The sequence below is a fragment of the Bubalus kerabau genome, chromosome 21 (assembly GCF_029407905.1).
Source record: "Bubalus kerabau isolate K-KA32 ecotype Philippines breed swamp buffalo chromosome 21, PCC_UOA_SB_1v2, whole genome shotgun sequence".
NCBI lineage: Eukaryota > Metazoa > Chordata > Mammalia > Artiodactyla > Bovidae > Bubalus > Bubalus kerabau.
Genome location: NC_073644.1, coordinates 3,349,456 through 3,369,059, shown reverse-complemented (window position 1 = coordinate 3,369,059; position 19,604 = coordinate 3,349,456). Strand labels below are relative to the sequence as shown.

Here is a 19,604-nt window from a genome sequence, read left to right as displayed (position 1 = left end):
ACTGGTCAACCACTTGTAAAAGAATGAAACCAGAACACTTTCCAACACCATACACAAAAATAAACTCAAAATGGATTAAAGATCTAAATGTAAGACCAGAAACTATAAAACTCCTAGAGGAGAACATAGGCAAAACACTCTCCAACATACATCATAGCAGGATCCTCTATGACCCACCTCCAAGAATATTGGAAATAAAAGTAAAATTAAACAAATGGGACCTAATTAAAAGTAAAAGCTTCTGCACAACAAAGGAAACTATAAGCAAGGTGAAAAGACAGCCTTCAGAATGGGAGAAAATAATAGCAAATGAAGCAACTGACAAACAACTAATCTCAAAAATATACAAGCAACTCCTGCAGCTCAATTCTAGAAAAATAAACGACCCAATCAAAAAATGGGCCAAAGAACTAAAGAGACATTTCTCCAAAGAAGACATACAGATGGCTAATAAACACACAAAAAGATGCTCAACATCACTCATTATCAGAGAAATGCAAATCAAAACCACAATGAGGTACCATTATTGCACACCCGTCAGAATGGCTGCGATCCAAAAGGCAACAAGCAATAAATGCTGGAGAGGGTGTGGAGAAAAGGGAACCCTCTTACACTGTTGGTGGGAATGCAAACTAGTACAGCCACTATGGAGAACAGTGTGGAGATTCCTTAAAAAACTGGAAATAGAACTGCCTTATGACCCAGCAATCCCACTGCTGGGCATACACACCGAGGAAACCAGAATGGAAAGACACACGTGTACCCCAATGTTCATCGCAGCACTGTTTATAATAGCCAGGACATGGAAGCAACCTAGATATCCATCAGCAGATGAATGGATAAGAAAGCTGTGGTACATATACACAACGGAGTATTACTCAGCCACTAAAAAGAATACATCTGAATCAGTTCTAATGAGGTGGATGAAACTGGAGCCTATTATACAGACTGAAGTAAGCCAGAAAGAAAAACACCAATACAGTATAAGGTAAGGTAAGGTAAGGTAAGGTAAGCTAAGTCACTTCAGTTGTGTCTGACTCTGTGCAACCCCATAGATGGTAGCCCACCAGGTTCCCCTGTCCCTGGGATTCTCCAGGCAAGAACACTGGAGTGGGTTTCCATTTCCTTTTCCAATGCATGAAAGTGAAAAGTGAAAGTGAAGTTGCTCAGTCGTGTCCGACTCTTAGCAACCCCATGGACTGCAGCCCACCAGGCTCCTCCATCCATGGGATTTTCCAGGCAAGAGTACTGGAGTGGGGTGCCATTGACTTCTCCCCAGTACAGTATACTAACGCATATATATGGAGTTTAGAAAGATGGTAAGGATAACCCTGTGTGCGAGACAGCAAAAGAGACACAGATGTATAGAACAGTCTTTTGGCCTCTGAGGGATAGGGAGAGGGTGGGATGATTTGGGAGAATGGCATTGAAACATGTATAATATCATATAAGAAATGAATAGCCAGTACAGGTTCGATGCAGGATACAGGATGCTTGGGGCTGGTGCACTGGGATGACCTAGAGGGATAGTATGGGGATGGAGGTGGGAGGGGGGTTCAGGATGGGGAACTTGTGTATACCTGTGGTGGATTCATGTTGATGTATGGCAAAACCTATACAATATTGTAATTAGCCTCCAATTAAAATAAATAAATTTAAATTTGAAAATTAAAAAAAAAGTAGAAATTGTATAAGATAAAAAACAGTAAGTATAATAGAAGGTTTCAGAGGAAAAATTTCAAGTCCTTAAGAGAGATACTTTTATAAAATAGGTATTATGTACACTGGGTTAGATAATAGAAGAGACAGAGTTTTAGGAGACATATTTCAACACTGGAGTTTTATCCAGGAGACTAAAGCCTGAGAAATAAGGAGGTCAGAGTGCAATACTGAGTCAATGATACAAAAATAATTCTTTTAATTGAATAAATACTGTGTTTGCATATTTGGATATTTTTGCATATTGTATATGCAGGTTACTTGGCATGAATGAAAGTTGGTAAGACATGGTCTATATTCCGAATGTGTTTTCAAAAGAGCTCCAGTGTGGCAACATAACCAGCTATGATTGTTGTTCAGTCACTCAGTTGTATCCAATTCTTTTGTAACCCCATGGACTGTAGTCCACCAGGATCCTCTACCCATGGAATTTCCCAGGCAAGAATACTGGAGTGGGTTGCCATTTCCTTCTTCAATGATAGATTCCACCAGAGACTTAAAAATGGTAGACTAGATCTCAGAAAATTTTACATACAAAAAGGAAGCATGGTGAGTAGCTGCCTAACATGCATTTCAAGCTATTATTCTGCCTATGAAGACATCAAAAACATTATCAGTTCTTTTTTTTCTTTCCTGAATAAAATGTCTGTATCCTTCTCAACTAAAGAACGTGAAATGAAAGTTGCTCGGTCGTGTCCGATTCTTTGTGACCCCATGGACTAGTCCGTAGAATTCTCCAGGCCAGAATACTGGAGTGGGTAGCCTTTCCCTTCTCCAGGGAATCTTCCCAACCCAGGGATCGAACCCAGGTATCCAGCATTGCATGCGGATTTTTACCAGTTGAGTCACAAGGGAAACCTTCTCAACTAAACTCCTAGCTTTAAAAAAAACAGTACTTGGAGTTGCCCTAAGAGTTGAAAACCAGTTGCCTATATGACCATATTCAACATACGAGAAGAAGGTAGTTACTAGCATCCAGACCTATTCAATCTGGCAAATTAGAAATACCAGATCTTGGGACTTTCCTGGTGGTCCAGGGGCTAAGAGTCTGCACTCCCAATTCAGGGATCCTGCCTTTGATCTCTGGTCAGGGAACTAGATTCCTCATGCTGCAACTGAAAGATTCTATGTGCTGCAACTAAGGTCTGGTGTAGTCAAATGAATAAATATTGAAAAGCAGAAATACCAGGTCTTCCGATGTTCTGGTCTGGAGAATTCCATGGGGTCACAAAGAGTTGGACATGACTGAGTGACTTCTACTTCACCTAACATTAATCGCTCACTTTTGCTTGAATAATTTGTACACTATTCTCTCTATTCAATATGTCTAGATAAGTTCTGTAATGTCTACTTTTCAAAAGATCTAAACACTCATAATATTTGAGAGCATTAAATGTAAATGGGAATAGAATCTGTCAGAATCTGTGCTGGAGTAGGAATGACACAAATATTTCAGCCTATTTCTCACAATGATCTTTCCTCAAATTTTTGAAAGTAATGCATTAAAGTTAGATTACCTTCTAATTTTGCTGAAGACTAAAATTTTGGAAGTTATATCCTTTAAGGTGATTTGCTATCCAATATGGTAATTTTCAACATGATCCCAGTTCTTCAGTTATCCAGGTATCCACACCCCTTTCTATTCTTCTGATTAACGGTGGAATCAATCTCTCCATGTTCTGAATGTAGACTACTTTGTGACTAGCTTTGACTGATATAAAAGATAGCTGAAGAGACATTGTGCCATCTTCAAGCATCTGATGGCCCTGTGGCTTTCTCAAAATCTCTTGGAACTTGCATAGTCTCTTAGAAAAACTGCCATGTGAATAAGCACCGGCTAGCCTATTGGATAATGAGCAATATGCCTTACACCCCTATTCCATGAAATAGCATTTAGCAACCTCCCGACTGGAGTGTGAGGCCTTCTTAGATCACCTAGACTGCAAAGCTGATAAAATACACGTAAGTACACCAGCCAAGATCAGATGAGGGTACTGACCTTACTGACTCATGTAATAGTAATCCATGCAATAAGCAGCTGTTTTTTTTTTTTTTTAAAGCTAGTGTTTTGGAGTAGCTTGTTATGCTGTCTTTAAAACCACTGACCTTCTTAATTTCTGATGTTACCACAAAGACCTTCTCAAGTCTTATCATATAGCAACTAAGCATATCAGCTTTTCTTAAATGCAACTTGATTAAAATGTGCACTTAAAAAGTTTAGGCAATTTAACTTGTTCATGTCATTGAATCTTTTGATACAATACTTTAATAAAATTATAGTATCTTATTTGTATAAATATAGTTCATCAAAAACTTACAAAGTCATAATTTTATTATACATTTTATTAAAATGATCATTAGATATAATTCAATGATAAGTTTATATTTAAATTACTTAAAAAAATACCTGCCCTACCTTTAAGACTTAGATAAATAGATAAGCAGAGAGTTCCTCTGAGTGTTTTGCCCAGATGATATAAAATATCACTGCCCATGCTGTTCTTTATAGATGTCTTTTTATTCTTCTTGTAATGGAACTCTCTCCCTCAGGGAGATGCATTTTAAAACTAGCAATACTTTCAGGGTATATGAAGAACGACAACAAAAATAGATACTAAATAGATATATTATAATCATCAATCCACTAATATCTAATTTCAAAACATCACTGTATAGTCTAAAATGCCTGTGTAAAGTCTTATTTTTTGAGAAAAAAAAAAGATATATAAACCAGAGAGAAACAAGACATCATGTCAAGGGTTGGAAAAATCTTGATTAACTGAAGCTTTCTCAATCTCCTTTATACTTTATAAAACTTTATCACACACACACACACACACACACACACACACACACAAAGATAATGTCAGGCTTTCTGGAAAGCAGTACTTCACAGCACTCTTATGTTTTAAGTTTTGGGAGTTTGTTTTTGCTTTTCTAATTGGGATAATTCACTGGGTAATACATGAATGAATAAGAGGAATCCTTGCTTCTGAAAAATGAAATTGCATGGAATTCTTAGATGCTGCATAGCGGTAATCATCTCACTTATTCTCATAGCTATAATCATCTCACTTATTTTTATTAAGATGAAAGGTGTGTGTGGTTGCATTCAGAAGAGTACACAGCACATACAAAGTGATCAGCAAATGTGAGCAATTGCTATTTTTCTCAGCAAAGGCGGATCATTATTTCCACCCCTTTCTGGTATTCAGTAGAATGCTATTGTGACTTCAAACCCTATGTCCTCCAGAAAAGAGCTCTAAGTGTAAGACTGGCACAGTTTATAAGACATCCACATATTTCATAATGGCAACATAATCCCTGGTTCAGAGGGCAATGTTTGAATGCAGCTAAAAATGCTCTGCAGTTCATCATGACATCTAAAAGGAATTGTGTTGAACTGTAATAACATGTACCAACTTGGGGCCTTCCAGGTGGCTCAGTGGGTAAAGAATCCACCTGCAATTCAGGAGACACAGGTTCAATCCCTGGATCAGGAAGATCCCCTGGAGGAGAGCATGGCAACCCACTCCTGTATTATTGCCTGGAGAATCCCATGGACATAGGAGCCTGGCGGGCTACGGTCCATAGACTCACAAAGAGTCAGACATGACTGAAGAGACTTGGTACGTGAACCAGCTTTAAATAGCTTTTTCCATCTGACTGCATCTCATACAACTCCTTAATTATTTGAGTCCCAAGATGATGTTGCTTGCTCTCAAGATGAAGTTGTTTGCTTGATGTCTTGTTGGTGTCCCACAGAGATCAATGATTGGTTTGGAAGCTTAAGAAATAGAGCTCCAGGGATACACACACATAAAAACATAAAGCATGTAGCGTTTCCCCTAATAGCGTCTTCACAAACAGGAAGCAAGGCCTATCCCACAGGTTGGTTGGACTACACTCTGTTTTGGGGGGAATGGACTGAACTGTATTTCCTGAGGTGTGGAAGCTTGTTTGTCTTCTAATAAGGGTAGCATTGTTAGCCATGTATGAGAAGGGGAACAATTGTAAAAGAGGGTAGTGACATTAGACATTTAAAAAAGTCTGTAGTTAGCCTGTATTTATAGGGTATTTTAAGAAATGCCCAAATTTTGAGCACTCCTTTTTGAAAGTATTTTCACTTTTTGTGCTGAGAAACAATCTCGACAGGAAATGGGAACAACTCCATCTGCAGAGCTGAATTTGAAACAGCTGTCAGTGTAAGAGGGAAAGAGTGTGAGCCAACAGGGAGGAATGCTCAACTCCTCTCCCCTTCCCTCCTCCTCCCCCCTCACTTTAACTCCATCCATGGAACCTGGGGAAGACAGCAGGGAGAGTCTCCTGACAGTCACTCTGAGGCTGGGAGTAGGTGCTGAGGGGTCCTCGGAAGTGTTCCAGGGGGAACACAGACATGTGAACCACCTCTGGATCAGACAGGAGGGGGATTACTTTGTCCTTGTGCCAAAGGGACTTGTAGATGTCTCTCTATAGCAATTTTCTCACATTTGATACTATTGACATTTTGGCCCAAATTGTATTTTGGTCTTTTCATGTGTTGTGGGTGTGTGTGGAGGATGGGGGTGGGGAGGGAGATGCTGTTCTGTACCTTGTACACTATTTAGCAGCATCTCGTCTGTCCAGGGGGTTTCCTTGGTGGCTCAGAGGGTAACGAATCTGCCTGCAATGCAGGAGACCCAGGTTCAATCTCTGGGTCAGGAAACTCCCCTGGAGACAGGAATGGCTACCCACTCCAGTATTCTTGTCTGGAGAATTCCATGGACAGAGGAGCCTGTCAGGCTTACAGTCCCTGGGGTCTCAGTCAGAAACAGCTGAGTGACCAACCCTTTCACTTTCACTGGTCGGTCCACTAGATGTCAGTAGCAACCCTCCCGATTGTGACAATCAACAGTATCTTCAGATATTGCTAAACGTCCTGTGGGGTTATAATCGCTCCTGGTTAAGAACCACTTCTCTCTATAAGTAATCAGTAACCTGATTTTTCTTTAAAAACCAGAAAAGGTTTTCTGCCGGGAGCTGACGAGAGACATTCCACTCGTGACAAAGGTCATGAGGAAGGAGGCTCGGCATACGCAAAGGCGGGATCGAGCCTTGGGAGTGCCCCCGGATATTCTCGAGCATCTACCCCCAAAAAACCAGAGTCTGACTACTTTATTGCTTTGTGCTCTCACCTCTGACTTTACTGGGGGCTGTCCCCCACCACCATCTCACTCTCTCTGTCAAAGAGTTAACTTACAGCTCCAATTAATAAAGTTCCTGGGCAATTAGGAGTGTTTAAATCCAAACCCCTCAGATGGCTCTCTAACTCGCCTGACAAGTTTACCCGGACACCTACAGCTATGCATACGATTGTTTACAGAGCCTCTCAGAGAGATAGAAACTGTCAGAATGAAACTAGTAAAAGATTTCATTGATGAGCCAATGCTTGCTGCCAAGTTTCCACATCCCCTGTATTGTATCCTTGAATGTGTATTAATTAATATAGTTGGTATGTAGAAAAAATAAGTAGTGGCCTTGATGTTAGTAACTTTAGACCCTTAAGGTAATAAATTCTTTCCTTTGTAAACCCATTACACATCCGCCCTATAGGAATGTAATTTTATCTTCGAAAGATGGCGCCAAACCTTAAAATAATTACTCTTAGAGAAAATAAGTCTTTGTTGATAAGTCCTTGTCAAGAGTCATAAAATGTTAATAGGCCTCTGGCCAGAAGATGATGTAAATCACCTAAACCATTTGTATACGATAAATTTGCAGGAAATAAACCCTGGTTTTTGATAAGCATCAAAGACTGCTGACTTTGCATCCCCTATTATCCTCTATGTGTAACTTAGGGTATAAAAGCCCCTGTTGAAAATAAAGCTATGGGCCTTGCTCACCAACGCTTGGTCTCCCCATGTCATTCTTCCCCTCAATTTTCAGCTGAGTGTCCATCTGGAGCGCGGATATCCTCTGCGACCATTTATTTGCCTGGGCTTCTAAGACCCACTCGAGAAGGTGTCTAAGGTGGGGCACCTTCTGCTATTCGAGAGGGCGCCTGCGGCCTCCGTGGTCAGAACTAACCTGGTGTCATGGGTTATATTGATATTCTGCGTATGCCAAGCCACTCAGCTTCTTTTCTCCACTGAATTTTCCTACTGAGCTATCCTCATTCTATTACTCTTTATTATCTCTAATTAACATTTGAATAGGTCGCCTAGCCGGCTCTCCTTCGAATACCCTGGATCAGCCGGGGCTGGACCCCAGCAGTTTTCCACAATTATGTACTACTTTGAAATTAGAAAAAGACAAAGTCACTTGTACTGGCCATTGAGGAAAGAAAACCATATCCTCAGAATAATTATGTTTTCAAACCACAATATTTTAATTCACATGTCCTTTACCTCTTCGAGGGCTTCCCTGTGGCTCAGCTGGTAAAGAATCAGCCTGAAATGTGGGAGGCCTGGCTTCGATCCCTGGGTTGGGAAGATCCCCTGGAGAAGGGAAAGGCTACCCACTCCAGTGTTCTGGCCTAGAGAATTCCGTGGACTCTATAGTCCATGGGGTTGCAAAGAGTCGGATGCGACTGAGTTACTTGCACTTCATTCACTTACCTCTTTGAGTGGCTCGAGGGTCAAGAATCTTCCTGGAGGATACACCTGAGACGTTCAGTACCTGGGTTGGGAGGATACCCTGAAGGAGGAAATGGCAACCTGCCCCAATATTCTTGTCTGAGAAATCTCATGGATGTAGTGGCTTAGCAGGCTATAGTCCCTAGAGTTGTAAATAGCTGGACACAACTGAACACACACGCACACATGAACCTTTCTGAAGTTATTTGAAGAATGTGGAAAATACCGGATGTGTTGGGGTTTAGTCCAGATTTTTTACCCCCTGAAAATAACCAACTGGTGCCTCCAAATCATTTTATTGTTACTAAGGGTGAGTAGAGAAAATACCCTTCATTGGCATTTTCAATATGTCAAAAGCTTTGAATATATATCTCCTTTATTAAAAAAAAAAAAACACAGCCCTTAAAACTTTTATGTTTTGTGAGAATTCAGGCAAGATTCTTTTCTAAAGTTTCTTTTTAAAGTTATCAGAATAAAATACTTATATTTAATGGATGTTGTGAAGATCAGATATACAATGCAGTTTATGTATGCCTGTATAATATTCTCTGTGTGCAATCTGGTTTACTATGCTTTTACTTGCCATCATAATCATTTTTAGATCATTAAAACTTCTTCATGTATGGCAAAACCACTACAATACTGTAAAGTAATTAGCCTCCAATTAAAATAAATAAATTTATATTTAAAAAAAAGCAAACTTCTTCAAAAAGCTGAGTGATTTTCCATAATATGTATGCAGTATATCTTTGAACTTTTTCCCTGTTGCTCGACACTTCATTTCTAAATTTTGGTTTCATAAATAATGGTGCAATGCAGCAGCAAGCATTTCTGTTAATTACATGTTCACATCATTGTTTAGCTCTTCAAATAGAGCTAAAACAGAGGATATATTTGTCAAATAGGTCTTCATAAGGCTTGAGAGTCACAGTTACAGAATGTTAGATTTTGAATATCAGTTCCCTGAAGAATGACAGACAGTGTGTGCCATAATTAACAAAATCACTATGAAAATTTTATAGGAAAATATACTAATATAGATTATAGAATCTGCTTTCCCAACTAAACCATATTTAAATAAATGAACACTTGTCAATTAGAAATCTTAAATAAACATACTTCACATATTTTATTATAAAAGATTTTCTAAAAACTTATCCACTGAATCCCAATACTTTGAGAAATGATTAAAGAGTAAGTCAGTAAAAAGGTATTGGAATATTTTTAATAACCATTTTATTGACCTAGAGTTAATTTTCAATGCTGTATTCCTTTCAGGTCTACAGTAAATGATTCAGATATACCTATATCTATGTAACTGAATCTATTCCATATAGATATAGATATATCATATTCTTTTTCAGAGTCTTCTCCATTATAAATTATTATAAGATATGGAATATTGTCCCCTTTGCAGTATAATAGGTCCTTGTTATTTATTTTATATATAGTGACTGAAATTCACTCAGTAGTGTCCGACTCTTTGCTACCCCTTGGACTATACAGTCCATGGAATTCTCCAGCCCAGTATACTGGAGTGGGTAGCCATTCCCTTCTCCAGGGATCTTCGCAACCCAGGGATTGAACCCAGGTCTCCTGCATTGCAGCAGGTTCTTTACCAAATAAGCCACCAGGGAAACCCTTATGTATAGTGCTGTGTATATATTAATTTAATAAAAAAACAAGATGGATAATTAAATAATATTTGATATCTTTCTGATGATTCAGTTCTAAGCCCCAAATTGTATATAACTAGTTTAAGGAAGGGAGAAGGCAATGGCACCCCACTCCAGTACTCTTGCCTGGAAAATCCCATGGATGGAGGAGCCTGGTGGGCTGCAGTCCATGGGGTCGCTAAGAGTCGGACACGACTGAGCGACTTGTCTTTCACTTTTCACTTTCATGCACTGGAGAAGGAAACGACAACCCACTCCAGTGTTCTTGCCTGGAGAATCCCAGGGACGGGGGGCCTGGTGGGCTGCTGTCTATGGGGTTGCGCAGAGTTGGACACGACTGAAGCGACTTAGCAACAGTAGCAGCAGCAGTTTAAGGAATCATACAGGCTCATATGGATGCAAGTCTTTCCTGTGATCTGTGAAGTAAACTATGGATTCAATGTATTTGAGTGATGCAATTTCTGAGCTTTTCCTAAACTTCCCCAAAGCAATGCCTTGTTTCTTTGCTATAAAATATATCCTATATATTGTCATGTCTCTTTTAGGAGAATGCTGCTGCTGCTGCTGCTAAGTCGCTTCAGTCGTGTCCAACTCAGTGTGACCCCATAGACAGCAGCCCACCAGGCTCCCTGGTCCCTGGGATTCTCCAGCAATAACACTGGAGTGGGTTGTCACTTCCTTCTCCAATGCATGAAAGTGAAAAGTGAAGGTGAAGCTGCTCAGTCATGTCCAACTCTTAGAGACTCCATGGACTGCGGCTTACCAGGCTCCTCTGTCCATGGGATTTTCCAGGCAAGAGTACTGGAGTGGGTTGCCACTGCCTTCTCCCTTTTTAGGAGACAGTCAAAACTAAACTGGGGAAGAACTCATGGAGAGTAACTATTAGTATTTTTCTGCAACCATGGTAAAGTGAGGACATGGACAAGGAAAACTGCGCTGCTGTGACAGACTTCATCCTCCTTGGATTCTCAGATGCCCCTGAGCCCCCTTGGATTCCTCTTCCTGCTGTTTCTTTCCATCTTGGAGTCACAGTTTGGGGAAACCTGGGCATGATTGGTCTCATTCAGGTCAGCTCTGGACTCCACACCCCCATGTACTTTTTCCTCAGCCACTTGTCCTTTGTGGATTTCTGTTACTCCATGACCAACACGCCGAAGATGCTAGCTAACATCTTAAATGAAGACAGAGCCATTTCCTTCCTGGAATGCACTGTGCAATTCTACCTGTTTTGCACATTTGGGGTAACTGAGGTCATTCTGCTGGCAGTGATGGCTTATGACCGCTTTGTGGCCATCTGTGACCCACTGCTGTACATGGTCACCATGTCCCAAAATCTCTGCGTGGAGTTGGTGTCTTGTTGCTATCTCAATGCTACTGTATGTTCTGTGATTCACTTGTGTTTAGCTCTTCAGATCCCATCCTACAGATCAAATGTGATCAACCACTTCTTTTGTGATCTTCCTCCTCTCTTGTCTCTTGCTTGCTCTGATGTCACTGTGAATCAATTGGTGTTATACACTGTGGCCGCTTTCAATGAGGTTATCACCATTGTGGTCATCCTCTCATCCTACTTGTTTATTCTCATCATCATCCTGAGGATGCCCTCTGTAGACAAAAGGTGCAAAGCTTTTCCACCTGTGCTTCCCACCTCGCTGCCATCATCGTCTTTCACAGTACAGTCCTTTTCATTTATTGCTGGTGCCAATCTGGCAACAGCATGGGCATTGACAAAGTGGCCACGGTGTTCTACACTGTAGTGATCCCCATGCTGAACCCCCTGATCTATAGGCTGAGGAACAAGGATGTGAAAGAAGCGCTCAGAAAAGTGGTGAGCTCCAAAATATTATCCTAGAGAATATTTTCCTAGCAGGACTCAGGGTTAGAAATTGGAGGCTGATGAAAGGGTAATGATGCGTTTCAGTGTTGGAGTGAAAAGAGCAGTCAAGATGTGAATAGCTATGAGTGAGTCTTTTTAATTCTCTTATCTTTGTGCCTTTTCAATGTACAAGTTTAGGATTGATTGAGAATATTTCAAAATGTGCAGCCTACTTCTTTGCTTTGATGCTATATGAAATGTTTTAAATTGGACAGTGTAGTGGACTGTTAAAACACACAAATTTAATTTTCTCTTAGACTTTCATGAGTTTAATGGACTAAGTATCACATTTTATTTTAACATCCATAATGGGGACTATGATTCATTTCACAATTGAACACCTGTTATTTTACAATAAGGAACACATCTTCGTCAGTTTTTCCAGAGAATAAGATTCCATATGTGTATATAAATATAAATATATATATATTCTCTTTATTGTTTTGTTCTTACTTCCTTTATTATTTTTTGCTTTTGTCATTGCAGTGTCCAGTGGTTTTGGGGTTTCATATATTATCACATCTGAATAATAGAGATATTGATAATAATTACATTACAGAAATTTCAGGGAAATTAAATTACATGTCAAGTGAAAATAGCTTAGGAATATGCCTAGCACATAATTGGTCGTCTCTTTATATGTGTGTGTGTGTGTGTGTGTGTGCATAGATGTATATTGCCTATTGCACTTGACAGTATTGTGCTTTGCAGATACTGCATTTTTACAGATTGAAGATTTGTGGCCACCCTGCATCAAGCAAGTCTATTAGCACTGTTTTTCCAGCAACATTTGCTCACTCATGTCTCTGTCACATGTCACATTTTGGTAATTCTGGCAATATTTTAAACTTTTTCATTATTGTGTAAATTATGGTGATCTGCCATCTCTGATGTTACTATTGAAAAAGATTATAACTCACTGAAGGTTTAGATGGTGGTTAGCATTTTAAAGTATTTTTCAACTAGGATATGTATATTTTTTGGTTTTTATTGATTTGCATAAAGTTTTTAAATTATTTTATTTTATTTTGGTTGTGCTGGGTCTTCTATGTGGCATGTGGACTTCTCTAGTTGTGGTGTTTGGGTTTAGTTCCCTGTGGCATGTGGTATCTTAGTTGCCCCACAAGGGATCAGGCACAGGTCCCCTGAAAAGGACAGTGGATTCTTAACCACTGGACCACTAGGGAAGTCCCAATATATGTACGTTTCTTAGATGTAATATTTCAGTGTGCATACTTAGACATATGCACACTGAAAATGTGTTTGACTTGCTTTATTAATGATATTTGCCTTATTGGAAAGAGAAAGTGAAATCGCTCAGTCGTGTCCAACTCTTTGCGACCCCATGGACTATAGCCTGCCAGACTCCTCCATCTATGGGGTTTTCCAGGCAAGAATACTGGAGTGGGTAGCTGTTTTCTTCTGCAGGGCATCTTCCTGACCCAGGGATTGAACCGGGGTCTCCTGCCCTGCAGGCAGACATGTTACTGTCTGAGCCACCAGGGAAGCCTAATTTGCCTTATCACAATAAAGTGAATATACCAAACCTATAATATCTCCCAGCTATGTCTATATGCTTATAAATGTATATACCTACATTTTATGTAGATATATTGATATATTATATATGTGTATGTATTGGTTGGTTGTTGTTTAGTCACTAAGTTAGGTTCGGATCTTTTGGGACCCCACGGACTATAGACCATCAGGTACCTCTATGTATGCAATTATTTAATAACCATTGTTATGAATAGCAGCACTGCTGACTTTTGCCTCTTTTCTCACTTTTAATTACTTTCTTCTGGCTTACTTTAAAAATAGGCATTAAATGCTTACCATGACTCATAAGTGCACTTCTAACCTCTGTGTACATTTCTTTTCTGTGTCTTGATGAAATGACCTTTGTTCATCCTTCCTTTATGTGTTTAAACTTCATTTCTTCCTTCAACCTTGGCTCTTATGTGCCACTGATACTTTATTTGTGCTTCCATTATGATTTATGTAAATTTCTACATTAAATTCACGTGCTCGATGAAGCATCTCTCTGTGTGTCTGTGCTAATGTTAGAAAGCACTACAATGGAGTTTATGAAAATCAGGATAGGCAATTTGACTCTCATATTTTAATTTGACAAGTAACACAAACTTCTTAATTTCTCAGTTTCCTCAAGTTTGAACAATGGTTATTACTGTTAATCTCTCAACATTATACCGAGATTACATTTTGACAACATGTAGGTACTCACTGGTGCTAGGAAGATACTTTATGTGTGTTTCAGTGAAATCTTTGAGGCCTGGAACTATTTATTCTTTTCTCTTTCACTATCACTGATGTATTATAAGTTATCTTTATTTTTTATTAGATAGTTAGATGAATAAAAACTGGTATATAGACTGTATGTATATTGAGCTTAATATTAGAACTTCAAGTACTATGTTGACTTTTAAGATTGTAAATTGGTTCAAAATTGTTCCATGTTGAATATGTTGTACATGGTGTGTTATATGAGGCAGGTCCACTTAGGAAAAGAAATCCCTAGTGAGGCTGAATACATGGGATGTTAGATTTTGGAAGCCTGGAGAGATGAAGAATGTGTTCATTTAATGGTATTTTATTTATTTAATTATTTTGGTTGTGTTGGGTCTTCGTTGCTTCATGCAGGCCTCTCTAGTTGCAGTCCGTGGACTTCTCTTGTTGCAGCACATAGGCTGTCTCGTTACAGTGTGTGGGCTTAGTTGCCCTGTGGCATATGAGATCTTAGCTCCCCGCCCAGGGATCGAACCTGTGGCCCCTGCATTGGAGGTGTGTTCTTAACCACTGGATCACCAGGGCAGTCTCTGATTTAATGATTATTAACTTCAGGAAGAAACTATCATTCTTTATGTGTGCAGACAACAGGGAAGAAGTATCCTTGCCAGAATCTCAGAGGTTGGAGGATGTGCTCTGCTCATCTGATGTGAAGTTCATGAGGAAGAGACAGAGCTTTAAGGGTGTCTACATGTTTCAGCCTCTAGGCACAGGTCCCATTGATCTTTGGTCCCTGGGACAAGCCAGACTGCTGCTTTTGCTTCTGAGTAGAGTATGGTGAGAAACTGGAAAAGAAACTGAAAAGCAAGAAGACATTTCTTTCTTTTCTCCTTTCCATTTCCTTTGAACTTTTCCTCCTTTTCCTCCCCCTCCCCTTTCTCTTTTTCTGTGCCTTTGGCAGAAGCTAAAGGTAATCCTTTTGGGGGGCTCCAAAATCACTGCAGATGGTGATTGCAGCCATGAAATTAAAAGACACTTACTCCTTGGAAGGAAAGTTATGACCAACCTAGATAGCATATTCAAAAGCAGAGACATTACTTTGTCAAAAAGGTCTATCTAGTCAAGGCTATGGTTTTTCCAGTAGTCATGTATGGATGTGAGAGTTGGACTGTGAAGAAACCTGAGTGCCGAAGAATTGATGCTTTTGAACTGTGGTGTTGGAGAAGACTCTTGAGAGTCCCTTGGACTGCAAGGAGATCCAACCAGTCCATCCTAAAGGAGATCAGTCCTGGGTGTTCATTGGAAGGACTGATGTTGAAGCTGAAACTGCAACACTTTGTCCACCTCATGCAAAGAGCTGACTCATTTGAAAAGACCCTGATGTTTGTAAAGATTGAAGGCAGGAAGAGAAGGGGATGATGGAGGCTGAGATGGTTGGATGGCATCACTGGGACAATGGACATGGGTTTGGGTGGAGTCCAGGAGGTGGTGATGAACAGGGAGTCCTGGTGTGCTACGGTTCATGGGGTTGCAGAGTTGGACGTGACTGAGCGACTGAACTGAACTGAACTGAAAGATAAGCCAGTTAACAAGTGTATCTGGGGATTCAGGTTTCAACTCCCAGCAACAATATCATGGCCCAAAGAGTCGGAGAGTGGACATGAAAATATGACGAAAGGCTACAAACATGACTTTTTAGGGATTGCAGTACACAATGCCGAGTTTCTTTCTTTAATCTGTTTTAATTTTGCTTAGTGTGTGTGTGCGCTCAGTCGCTCATATATGTCCCTCTCTTTGTAACCTCATGGACTGTAGCCTGCCAGACTTCTCTGTCCTTGGACCTTTTCAGGTAACAATACTGCAGTGGGTTGCCATTTCCTCCTCCAGAGGATGTTTCTGACCCAGGAACCAAATTCACATCTCTTGCATTAGCAGGCAGATTCTTTACCACTGTGCCAACTGGGAAGCTCCACTTACAGTATAAATCTCTCTGTAATTGAATATTCAAGTACTCAAGTCTCTTATTTTCATTTTATGATTTTAATTATAGATACATTGCACTTTATTCTTTGTAATATTTGTAAGCCAAAAATGACAGAGTGTGGTGGTCATCTTTTAAGATCTAAGTAAAATTCCATGTTTCCATATTGTACAATAAATGTCATAATTTCGTTAAAATTTCTAAAGTAAGAATTGTTATATTTTATTTGGTTGCTTTACTTTGTTGTTTTTGTTGTTGGTATTGCTTTTGTTTTTTAGGCCATGCTAACAAGGCATAGAGGCAATGGCACCCCACTCCAGTACTCTTGCCTGGAAAATCCCATGGATGGAGGAGCCTGGTGGGCTGCAGTCCATGGGGTCACTAAGAGTCAGACATGACTGAGCGACTTCACTTTCACTTTCACAAGGCATACAGGATCTCAGTTCCTGGACCAGGGTTGGAAACTGTATCCCCCTGCAGTGGAAGCTCAGAGTCTTCTTGGTTGATTTTAGACTTAGTAACTAAATGAAGTTTTCCTGGGCAACTTGTTCCAAAAGGAATTTTAGCCATCAAAAATAAATATTCTTCGAATCTGGTGACTTTGTTGATCAGATAGAATGGAAAGAATGATTCAGAATTGTGGAAGGGGTAAAAGAAATATATAAATCACGGGACCATGGAAATATAGATAAAGCATTCAACTTTATTTTTTTATACCTTGTGTCAAATAAAATGATATGATCAAAGTATTCAGATCAGCAAGAAAAAGTGTATAAAGAAACATTTCACGCTAATAATATGAAAGTGAAAGTGAAGTCTCTCAGTCCTGTCTGACTCTTTGTGACCCCATGGACTGTAGCCTACCAGGCTCCTCCACCCATGGGATTTTCAAGGCCAGAATACTGGAGTGGGTTGCCATTTTCTTCTCCTGGGGACCTTCCCAACCCAGGGATTGAACCCTGGTCTTCCAAGTTGTAGGCAGACGCTTTTACCATCTGAGCCACCAGGGAAGTCCATATTTTAGATAAAATAAGACTTCAGAAAACATCCTCACATGGATTTATAGCTTATTTACTATGTGAACCTAAAAATTAGAAGCAAAGGAGAAAAACAACAGCAAGAGAAATTTAAAATGTGGAAGCATGTTAATGTTCAATGATTTCCTTTCTTTTCTGTTCAATTTGCTTATATTTCCACTGGGTGTTCAAGTTTTTCAAAATAATTTCTCTTCTGGAGAAACAGAATCAATAGGACTAGCTCTAAATAAGATTTTAGAGCAGGAGGAAAAATATGTCAGCTCATAAAAGGAAAATTAAAAAAAAATTGGGAAGAAATCATAAGAAAGAAGATTTTAGATCCTTCTTCCCAGATCCAAAGATAAGCTAAATTGTTTAATCCATATGATAACATCATTTGGGAGATAAGAAATAGTTTTAAGTCAGACAGAAGAAAACTGAAAAGCTACCAGAATAAAAGAAACAAGACAGTAGTTCTCAATTACAGGCAATTATGCACCTTCTCTCCCCTCCCAGGTGTACACGTGACAATACCTGGAGACCTTTTTTATTGCCACAATGGAGAGACCAGGGGGGAGGGCCAGAGATGCTGCTATATGTGGTACCTTGAACAGTGTAGGTATTCATAAAAAAGAATAAATCAGCACAAAATATCAATAATGCTGAGTTTGAGAAACTCTGAGAAAGGTCACTAGTAAAGAATTTTATAATAGTGAGGATTGATTTGGAAAGACTGCCTTCTGACAGATCCTTAAATCCTTGAATATCTGAACATACAGGACCTTCAAGAGTCCTGCTACGTGGGACCTCTAACCTTTAATGCTGAAACATCTAGAGCCAGTTGATTCTAGGGATGTGGAAACAGAGATGACCTTACCAGACAGATATATTAGTCTGAGCAAGAAGTCTTCATTATTTGATGGAGGGAATTTCTGGCAGGCAAGACCCTATTGTTCTAAAACAAGGAAGTTCCAAGTGGAATGTACTGTTCACTATAACATTCTAAATTCTCCTAGATATAAGGTTGACAGATTTAGCAAGCAAAAATACAGAATGGTAAATTTAATTTGAACTTCTGATAAACAATGAATGTTTAGTATGAAAACCTCCATAGAATACTTGGGAAGCATTGATAGCAATAATTCATTATCTACTAGAGATTTACATGTAACTGGGCTTCCTATCTGTGTGCCAGTTTAAGAAATCCCATCTTTTTTTTTTTTTCTATATTAAGAACTCCTTTATTTTAAGTGTCATCAGAGTGTGGAGAATCTCAATTTTCATCCATGCTTCTGACAACTTGAGTATTCTAGGTGCCTAAGGAAGAGAGAATCATCTAGACAAGTGTCAATATTTAGGACTTTTAATCATATTTATTTCTAAAAAGGGTTTTCCCTAACATCCATTCTTTATGTTCCATCTTTACACAGATCAGAAGATCTCTGCAGCCCACACATAAATATTGGACTAACTTTTATAGCTTTATAGCATGGAATTTGTCTTTAAAGTGGCCAAAAAAAATTAGCAAAATGAGGGGTGAAATGTGATCTTTACAAAGTAGAAATGCTCATATCTCAATCTGTAATGTGAATCACTGCCTGGTGTAGAGATGGGTATGTCACTGGGAATTAAGGAATATGGGCTGTAGCTGTAGTTGAGCATCAGCGCCTGTATGTCACCAGGCAAGTCATAGCTTCTTCAAGTTTCTGTTCCTGACATGTAAAGAAAGGCCACTCAATAGGCATTATTTCCCGAAAGCTGTAAATCATCATTTAATTTGTTAGCTGACCTTTTCAGTCAAAAAAAGAGGGATGATGATTAAAGTGCTAATCAGATATTTAAAATATGAGCATAAGTAAGTACAGGTTTCCTGGTGGCTTAATGGTAAAGGATCCACCTGCCAATGGGTTTGATCCCTGAGTGGGGAAGATCCCCTGAAGGAAATGGCAACCCACTCTAGTATTCTTGCCTGGAAATTCCATGGATATAGGAGTCTGGTGCGCTGCAGTTCATGGGATCGCAGAGTCAGACATGACTTACCAATTAAACAACAATAAGTAACTTGTTATTACTTACCACACAGACTAATCTTTGTTTACATCAAAAATATGCACGTATTTTATGTAAAACTTATTTCTGATTATAGAAGTTATTTCAAGTGTTTTCATTTTTTCTTAATAACTGTATCATCTAAAATTATTTCATTTTGCAGAATTCATGGAGTTCAGTATTAGAATGTCTCACATGAGGATTTTATTACATGTTACAAACAAAATTGCTTGATTTATAATTATAAAATTTGTATATCATTAAAATTATATTTCAGAACGTGAACAGAATTAAGTTTTAAATTCTTGAGGAAAAAAATTAACGAGTAATTCTTTTCTGAAGCTGTAGCTATTTTTGCCTTGGATGATGAACCCCTATCAGGATTATAACACAGATTCATTTTGGCTTATTTCATATCCCCTCTGC

General features: G+C 39.2%; 1 pseudogene; it reads left to right on the top strand.

The window, feature by feature from the left end:
* Positions 1-10,926: 10,926 nt before the first annotated feature.
* On the top strand, positions 10,927-11,861 carry LOC129635966 (olfactory receptor 5L2-like; annotated as a pseudogene).
* Positions 11,862-19,604: the final 7,743 nt, after the last annotated feature.